This window comes from Triturus cristatus, chromosome 11, assembly GCF_964204655.1.
Source record: "Triturus cristatus chromosome 11, aTriCri1.1, whole genome shotgun sequence".
Classification (NCBI taxonomy): domain Eukaryota; kingdom Metazoa; phylum Chordata; class Amphibia; order Caudata; family Salamandridae; genus Triturus; species Triturus cristatus.
The window spans coordinates 624,514,801-624,525,514 of NC_140594.1; positions in this window are offsets into that span (position 1 = coordinate 624,514,801).

Consider the following 10,714-nt stretch of genomic DNA (forward strand, 5'->3'; position numbering starts at 1 on the left):
CAAGCTGCAAATAAATGTACACAACATTTAATGGCAGCTTGTGACTCTACAGCACTAAAAGCTATGAACCAATGGTTACATGGTAAGTGACAGCCACTACCTGCTACAAACAGATAGTTACAGGATAAGTACCATTTTTATTTCCTTTCACCTGGGTACAAATTATTGTTTTCCCCAAACTGACTCAACGGACGCAGAAGGCCCCCTCTGCCAGTTAAACAAGTGAGGGCCAGAGAGCCTATGCATTTTAGTAAGCCAACATCTGGAATGCCTCCCAGAATTATCTTCTCTCTTTTTCAAACTTTGTATGTCCAACATATTGGCAAAGCATCTTTTCATAAGGTTGTACCGCCCTCCTTCACCAATTAGGTAGGATTCTGATCCCACGCCCTCGCAGGCCAGCTGCTAATGACTGTGTTTTCCACCTCGAGATACTGCTTTGCCTCATCTTCCCACCAGGTGGTTCGAAACATCAACATTCTGCTTGTTTTCGTATAATGTTATATTTTGGTATGTTTGCTCATACATTTAAAACTCCAAGTGACACTGAGAGTAGTGTGAAACAGAAATCAGAGGTACAGTGATAGAGAAATTGGTGAGACAGTGGAAAAGAAATTAAGGAGACATAAAATGAAATGTGAGGGTGAGAATGATATGCAAACCTGAGGGCACTGAAGAAGATATCACAGGGTGGCATGGAAAGAAGTCAGGATAACCGTAAAAAGGGATACTGAATACTACTGAATACTGAAATATTTATAGAGCGCACGAATGCCGAGGCGTCTTGGCGCTATAGAGACATTGAGAGCGGTGGAAGCGGATCTCAATTGGAAGAAAAGAGCCAGGTCTTTAATGCTTTTCTGAAACATTGTTTGGATTTTTGTGAGCGCAGGTGAGAGGGCAGAGAATTCCATAATCTAGAGGCCTGGTGCGAAAAGGACCTGCCACCCCACCGCGCTCTTCTAATTTTTGGATGGCATATCAGATCATGATTGGCTGATCTTAGCGTACGCGATGGTACATAGCGAGGAAGAAGTTTGGACAAGTCATCTGATCCTGTACCATATAAGGATTTATGTACCAGGCAGAGAGCCTTGAATTGTATTCTGGCTCTAACTGGGAGCCAATGAAGTTCCCTGATGGCTTTTGACGTTGGATGACGGTAGGGCAGGTTGAGCAGAACCCTAGCGGCGGCGTTTTGAATAGCCTGGAGTTTGTTAATTTGTTTTTCCCCTGTGCCCAAGTAGAGTGCATTACAGTAATCTACTCGGGACATTATCAGTGCGCCCATTACAGTCTTTTTTAAAGTTATAGGGATATAGGGTAAAATTTTTCTAAGAATCTTGATGGTGTAAAAGCAGGTTGAGGTAATCTGGTTGATCTGCGCTTTACAAGAGAGATCTTTATCAACCAGGAAACCGAGGTTTCTAACTTTGTCAACTGGATTCGGGCAGGCGCCTGCCTCCTGAGGCCACCATAGGCTGCTCCAGACAGGTGGTTTTTGCCCAAATTCGATAATCTCGGTTTTATCCGCGTTTAGTTTTAGGAAGTTACAGCTCATCCAATTTTTCACATCCAGAAGGCAGTTTTTAAATCGTTCTGCCGTGGCTTCGATGGTCTGGGATACTGACACTACAATTTGAGTGTCGTCGGCGTAGGACACTAATTGTAGGCCATGAGATTGAATAAGGGCAGCTAAAGGAGTGACATATAGGTTAAAAAGGGTGGGCGATAATGCCGAGCCCTGAGGGACCCCGCCAGGAAGGGAGAATTCATCAGATCGTAGATTTTCCCAAAATACCTGTTGGATTCTGGAGTCCAAAAAGGAAGTTAGCAGAGCAAGAGCCTTTCCAGTAAATCCTAAGGTGAGGTAAGGATAGCGGTGAAAGAGAAATGTAGGGGTCAAAATTAAGGAGCAATCGCTCACTGCGGCAGTGAAATAGAAAGAAGTCATGATAGCTGTAAAAAGTGGCCAGCTGATGAAAGAGAAATCTAGAGATCAAAATTAGGTAGCAATCACGGTAGCTGTGAAAGTGACATCAAAAGTGCAAAAAACTTGAAACTGAGTCAATTCGAAATCAGCGGTGTCAATGAAAGGGTAACCTATAGGACAGTGAAAGGAAATTGGGTGTCACAGGGAAAGAAAGATGAGAATGGAAGAGTAAGCAGTGAATGCAGTGAAGGTGAGATGAGAGAGGTGATATTAAAGAGAAACCAGGGTGTGCAGTGGAAGAGAAATAATTGGACAAGCAGTGGAAAATAAATTGGGTTGCCAGTTAAAGAGATATGAGGATGAGAATGAGATGGAAACTTGGGAGCAGTGTAGGACAAACCGCTGAATGACATGAAAAGAAATGTGTGACAATAAAAAGCGATCGGGAGATGAGAAAGTGGGGGGCGTTAAAGGAGCAATCAGGGTGACCGTGAAATTGACTCAAAAAGTCCTGAAAATGATTAACTGCTTAAAAGTGAAATCATTGGTGTTAATGAAAGAAAAACTCGGAAGAGCAGTGAAGAGAAAATGGTGTCAGTGCAAAATACATGAAAATTAGGGGTATAATACAGGCCCCTGCAGCGGGGTCAACCTTTAGACACCCCCCCCCCCCCCAAAACCTATGAATATCTGTGAAACATGGGAGTATCAGGCCCCATTTACCACATTCTTTAGTGGGAGGTCATCATGTTCAGTGAAAGAAACAGTAGGTTGCAATGAATGGGACATTGGGTGCGGACCACCCCTCCGCCCACCATGCATACAGCAGGAGACGTGCCCCTTGGGTGGAGCCCGGCTTGTAACCATGTGCGACAGATGTAGGTGCCTTGAGATGGCTTTGCTTGCACGAGGCTACACAACGGGGATCACTACCTCAGGTATTACTCTCAAAAGGTGCATTAGTTTGTTTGCAGGGCATTAAATAAAAGCGTTATTTTAGATACTCTTGTTCTGCTCTTCAGGAAGTGCCTCGATGCTCATGTGCAGCGCTCTCGCTCTCAGAAAGTAACCCTTTCTCATGGTCTCTCCGTCTCTGATTGATTTTACATGTGGGTTTCTTGTATCTATACGGACCGGAGGTGATCTGTCAGAATTGTGGGTCCTTTCCATTATTTATTTATTTCTCTTTTAATTTTGCTGTTTATTGTATTTTTATTCTGTATCTTGGTGTTTTAAGGGGGGAAAAAATCACACAATAAACTTTTAGTCATAATTCAAAATCAGTGTTGAGTCAAATGTGCGTTTCTCAGTTTCCAAGAGGCACAGTTTTGGAGGCGAGTGAAATGGAAAATCCACTGCCTTCTGGAGGAAGGCCTAAATCAAGAGAAAGGTTGCTTTTGAAATTCCCTCCACCATTTGAGAAATCAGTAATGTCGCCCCAGTCCGACTTGTGTTTAAGAAGAAACTGCATTCGCTTCAGATCAGTGGACTTCACCCGATTTGTTTTTCAGAAGCTTTCTAAACTGTAATTCGGCATTCCAAGCTTCCCTTACCTTCTTTTCTCTGCAGTGGTCACACCAGGAGTATGTACTAGACAAAGGGCTGTGTGTATATTGTCTAATCGTAAAAAATGAGTCATTTAATTATGTACAAAATGTAAATCATTCCTCGCCTCGTTGTCTCAGAGTCAAGTAATCGTAAAATATGTGAGTGTGTGCCTTTTATAATGCAATCTAGATTGCACGCTCACTCACACACCTGCTAGAAATGCCATACAGTGCAGTCCCTTTGCGAACCGAACACAGCCCAGAGTCACCTGTGTAAAACAATGCACAGGGTTTGCCTGTATAAATCAACAGACGGCCTCAGCTCCCCCATGCAAACCCCCATACAAATGAGCGCCATCAGTTCAAACACAAATGCCATTCACGGTCACTTGTGCAAAAGCACCTAAAGGCCAGATCCACCCGTGTAAAATGCCACACGTGATAGCTTTGCTTGTGCAAAATTACATGCAAACAAGTGCCCTTGCAGACTCCCATAGATCCCAACATCGCTTGTGCAAACACTGAGACAGTTCAGAGATACCACGCGACTCAGTGTCATTTGTTGAAAACATGAGCCGCCCTGTGCAAAGCTCTTAGAAATGGGATTTTTGGTAGGCTAGGGCATGTGCCAAAGCCAGGCAGAAACCACCACTCTAGTCAGGATAAGGGAGTTACACTCCTAAAATAACCATTGCTCTCCCCCTTGGTAGCTTGGCACGAGCAGTCAGGCTTATCTTAGAGGCAGTGTGTAAAGCATTTGCAGATAACCAACAGTAATACAGTGTAAGCACTACAAAAGGACACCACACCAGTTTAGAAAAATATCCCACATTTTTATATACTTAAGACAAGACCAAAAACGATAAAAATCCACAATAGAATACTTTAAAAAACTCAGGGGAAACCCGCCAAAAGATGCCAAGTCTAACAAAAGCTATCTGCAAATCAGGCCCCCCCTTTGGAAATGCCCGTATATCGCAGTCGAATGTGTGACGGTTCCGCAAGCCGGAATCACGATGTGCCTTCCCAGCGCAGTCATTAAAACAAATGCGTCTTTAGGAAGTATTCGTTCAGCACATAATAAGGATTTGTCTTAGGGGGCGCTGGATTTTGGAATAGGGTAATTTACTATTCCAACTTCAGTATGCGTAACAAAAGGGAAGGTGTTGGACTTTAAATACAACACCATTCCACCAATGCGCCCCGCTAAGGCAAGTCGTTATTACTAGTTGTGTGCTGAATGAATGCATACTAAAGACGGTTTAGTTCTTTTGCTGGCGCTGTAAAGGCCAGTCTGAGGGATGTTTCCCATCACAGTCACCACATCTTTGTAAACCAATCAGGCTTAGGCACCGGAGCGGCCATTACGGCAAAATAACACGAAGTCCAGTGTAAAATAACACACCCTATCGCTGTCTGTGGAAAACGGCAAAACTACATGCCCAATAAATACCACACATAGTCTAACATCTCTACAAAATTGCATGTAGCGTAGGGTACCATGTACAAATCCCCTTACAGCTCAGAGTCACCTGTGTAAAAAACAATGTATTCCAGAGACACCTGTGGAAGATCCCACACAGTTCTGAACCATATGGGCAAAAGCATGCAAAGCCCAGTTCCCCGTATGTAATGCCACACACAGCCTAACATTGTCTATTAAAAATTATAGGCAGCTTAGATTCCTTTGTGCTAACTCCCATGCAATCCAAAGTCACCTGTGTAAACACCAGTCCCGTTTAAAGTGACACGTGCATCTTCCCACACATCCCAGATTCACGTGTAGAACCACACGGAGCTCAAAATCGCCTGTGAAAAACATATAACATAGCGTACCATTATCTGTACAAAAGCACTTGCAGCTTAGAGTCCTATGTGCCAACTTCCATGCAACCCAAAGTCACAGGTGCAGACATCAGTAGAATTACATCACACACCTGAATCACATGGGCAAAACCAGACCGCTCAACCACATGCCCAATGGGCGCTACACATAGCCTGACATCGGTGCAAAACTGCATATTGCTTAGGGTAGCATGTACAAATCCCCATACAGCTCAGTCACCTGTCTAAACACCATTGTAATTCAGAGACACCTGTGCAAAATCCAACACAGTTGGGAACCCTATGGGCAAACGCAGAGCCCCTGATGTAATGCCACACACAGCCTAACATTGTCCATTCAAAATTACAGGCAGCTTTGGGTCCTATGTGCAAATTTGCATGCAGCCCAGATTCACCAGGGCAAACCGCAGCACAGTATGGAGTAATCTGTGGAAAAAAACAGAGGGAAGAACAGCTCTCAGTCCATAGTCAGCTACGCAAAGTCACACAGAGCCCAAAGTCACCTGTGAAAAACCACACTCTCTCCAGAGTCCGCTGCGCAAAAATACACTCAAGAGCTGCGGTCTTTAAACTTTTTAATGCCACCCCCCTTGTAAACAAAATAACAGGGGGAGCAGAATTTCTCACAATTATTCTATTAAATTCGTAATGTTTAAATATGTCTAAACATATTTAAACAGTGCAGTCAGGTTCTGTTACCCCTTTTAACAATGCAATCAAATATATGATTGCCAAATACACTAATCTTGTGAACCAGGACTTATTAAGGTGTGAAAGTATACACAGTGTGATTATAAGAAATGGGGGAGGGGGAAAAGTGGGGGAGGAATAATTTGAGTCCTTTCCCCTGTGACACCTACTCCCAGCCATGGTAAAAATGACAAAAGATGTAAGTGATGGCCCATTACAGTGTTTTACTGCCCCTCATTTTCTTTTCACTTAAAACAAATCACTGTTATCAGAATGATGCTTCTCTTCACTGGAGGCTGGCACCCCTCCCCCCTTTCAGGATCAATTAAAGCCTCCCCAGGGGGCCAGCTCTCCAGTTTGAAGGCCTCTGCTCAAGAGTCAGCTGTGCAAAGTTGTGTAAACCCACACAAACCTCAGGGCCCCTCCTGTCAAAAACCCATGCATTCTGTGGCCACCTGCAACCCAAAGCCACCTATGCAAAACAGTATTTTCTAAGGCACCTGTGCAAAACAACATACAGCTCTTGGTGAGTTATGAAGAATAACACAACCATGGCCACTTCCAAACTACAAACAGCCAAGAGTCCCCTGAAGCTTCTTATGCATACTCCCATAGAACCATGAGTCACCTGTGCAGAACTACATGAATCTCTGGACCACTTGTGCAGTGTTACAGAGCTTGGTTCTTATTCAAATCCCCATGGAAGTCACAGGGGCTACTGCAAAACACCAAACAGCTTAGGTGCACCATAATCAGCCTAGTCCTCTCTTCAAAGTCCCAGACTCCAAAGGCACTAATGAAAAAACACAAATAGTCCGTATCTATGTCCAGAGGAGTGTGTGAGTGCATTGAGAGGGTGATCCTCCTCTACAGACACCCTCAAACAAATGACCTTTTAAGGAAAAATGCCCTTCTCTACAGAGAGAGACACACCCCTCCCCTTTACACGCATTGTTGTATACAGCCACTTTTTTCTACACACAGCTCTCCCTCTACACTCACTCATGTAACCTCTTCTAAAAACCAGCTCAAAATAGAGATGCTAAGACACTACCATACATGCAGACATAGGTCAGATTAGTCCATTGTAGAGCTGCATTGTTTCCGGCATACTTGGTGTCCTTTCCAGTACTGATTGCACCACAGACTCACCCTGCCTCTTTTTTAAGTCGAACACCACAAATTCATCTGGGGGGCATTCTAAAAGCTTTCCTGGGAATGCATTCTACCTATTGCTTAGGGAATGCATTCTGCCTATTGCTTATCATTGGCTTTGTAACAAACATTTGGATGCTTTCTGTTTGCTGGCTTTATTTGTTTTAGTTTTCCAGCCGTTGTTGTCCCTCCCATGGAGCATAGCCTATTCACCATCGCTCCTTGTATTCCTCCACGAGTGCTCGCTTTCTGTAAATAGGTCTTTAAATGTTATTCTTGTCACATTTGCTGTGCTTTGAAACACAGAGGTGTAATGGCAGGCTCTGTCTTCTGAGGGACCTTGGTGCTTACTCTTCTGTCTCTGATTTCAGCGTAAGAGGATTTATGTGACAATCCTGCTGTGTACCTATGTGAGAGGAAAGGCTGTAGGATGTTATTTTTTTCTCACACACAACACAATTTAAATGTCTGTAAATGAACTGTGCGAATATTTCACAATATATCTGAATTAGTAAAGCACAAATAAAGCACATTTTTTGTAATTCTGAAGTGTGGTGGAAACAAATATTTTAATATGATCAAAACATAGCAATACACTTGTTAATACCTTTTCCACTCATCATAGTTTCTGCGCTGTTTAATTTTATCAGTAAAACTGTATGTTTGTGCAAATGTAATGGTCATTTCTATTGAAAATGTGTTGTCTGTAATGGAAGTGCGCTACCACACCATGCATACTCCACTCTATGCACATACACTTTATGACACTTTACGTCAGTCCACTCTACAACACTCTACTCTGACGCTCTACTCCGCTCTGCACTATGCCCCTCTGCAGCACTCTACTCTACGATACTCTGCTTTCCGTCACTCCTCTGTACGCTACTCTATGCTACTCTACTCTGGTCAATGCCACTCCACTCTACGCCACTCCACTGTATACCACTCCACTCTATGATACTCTACTCCACTCTATGCACTCCACTCTACTCTACTCCACTGTATGCCACTTCACTCTAGGCCACTCTATTCCACTCTATTCCACTCTGACACTCCTCTCTACGGCACTCCACTCTACCACACTCCACTCCATTCTACTGTACGACACTGTACTCCACTCTATCACACTCTATGGCACTCTACGCAACTCCACTCCACGCAACTCTTTGCCATGACACTCCACTCTACTCCAAGACACCTCACTTTACAACACTCCGCTCTCCATTCTACGTCACTTCATGCTACATCACTCCATTCTGACACTTTACTCCACTCGACTCTACGTTATGCCAGTCCACTCTATGGTACTCTACAACACTTCCCTCTAGCTCATTCCACTTTATGCCACTCCGCTCTACAACATTCTACGCCACTCTACTCTATACCACTCTACACTACTCCGCTTTACGCCACAATACTCCTCTCTGTGCCATTCCATGCTCCGCCACTCTATGCTGCTGCACTCCACTCTGACACTTAACTCCACTCTACACTTTGCCACTCTGTCACTCTACAACATTTTCCTCCACTCTATAGTCATCTGCAGTACGCCCCTCTACTCTGACACTGTACTCCACTCTGCACCACTGTACTCCACGATATGCCACTTCAAACTCTGACACTTCACGGCACTCTACTTTAGGCCCCTTCACTCTACAACACTTTACTCTACGCCACTCCACTCCACTCTACGCCATTCAATGCCACTCCACTCTATGCCACGCCACTCCACTAAATGCCACTCTAATCCACTCTGTGTCACTTCAATTCACGCCACTCAACTCTATTCTAGGACATTCCAGCCACTCTATGCCACTTCACTCTAGGCAACTCCACTCTACGACACTCCACGATACTCCACCTTATGACACTCTAAAACATTCCACTCTATGGCACTCTAATCTACACCACTCCACCCTGACACTCCACTCTACGCCACTCTACTGTACTCCACTTCATTCCACTCTAGGACACTATGTCATGACACTCTACGGCTCTTCACTCTAGGCCACTCCACTCTACCACACTCTGTAGCACTCTATGTCACTCCACCCTACGACACTGTGCCATGCTATGACACTCCACTCTACTCCACGACACTCCAGTCAACGACACTCCACTCTATGACACTCTATACCACTCTACATCACTCCCCTCTATGACACTGTACACCACTATACTCCACTTAACGCTACTAAACTCCATTCTACACCACTCCACTCTGACACTTTACTCCACTCTACAACACTTCACTTTAGGCCACTCCACTCCGCCACTCTGCTTCACAACATTCTACGACACTCCACTTTAAGATACTCTATTACACTCTATGCCACTCTACGCAACTATACTCCAATCTATGCCATTCCATGCTCCGCCATTCAACTCTACGCTACACAACTCTATTCCACTCCACTCTACAACATTGTACTCCACTCTATGCCCCTCTACTCTGTCACTCCAGTCTGTCACTCTACTCCACTCCACTCTGTGCCACGCTGCTCCACGATATGCCACTCCAATCTATGGTACTCCACTCCACAACACTCTAGCCCCCTCCACTCTATGACACAGCACTTTGCTCCACTTTACACCACTCCACTCCACTCTACTCTATGACACGTTATGCCACTTCACTCTAGGCAACTCTGTTCCATGCCACTGTACTCCACGCCACTCTGCAGCACTCCACTCTACGACACTCTGTGCCACTCTCGCCACTCCACTCTATCCAACTCCACTTTACTCTATGACAATTTACGCCACTATATGCCACTTCACCCTAGCCAACTCTGTTCCATGCCACTGTACTCCACGCCACTCTACAACACTCCACCATACTACACTCTACAACACTCTACTCCTCTCTACGCCACTACAATCTACTGCACACTAATCTAGGACACTCTACGCCACTCTGCTACACTCTACACCACTTTACTTCAATCTACTCCACTACACTCTACTACACTTTACTCCAATCTATGCTATGCCACTGTACGCCCTTTCACTCTGCATCACCCCACTCCATGACACACTTTTCTACTCTACGCTACTCCACTTTATGCCACTCTGCGGCATTCCAGTCTATTTTACTCCACAACACTCTGTGCCCCTCCAAACTATGCCCCTTCATGCTACGCCCCTCTACTCTACACCTCTCCACTCTATACCCTCCGCTCTCCGATACAACACTTTATGACACTTTACACCACTCCACTCTGTGATACTCCACTCTACTTCACGGCACTCTATGCCATTCCGCTCCACCCCACTATATGCCACTTTACTCTGGCCAACTCTATCCCACTCTACTGCACTCCACTCTAAAACACCCCACTTCACTCTATGCCACTCTACTCCATTCTACACCACTCTATTACACTTTACTCCACTTTGTGCCACTCCACTCCACTCTGTACCACTCTACGACACTGTATGCTGCTCCACTCTACATGACTCCATTGCATGAAACACTACTCCACTCTGATACTTTACTCCACTCTACTCCACTCTTTGCCATGACACTGTATAACCCCTCTAC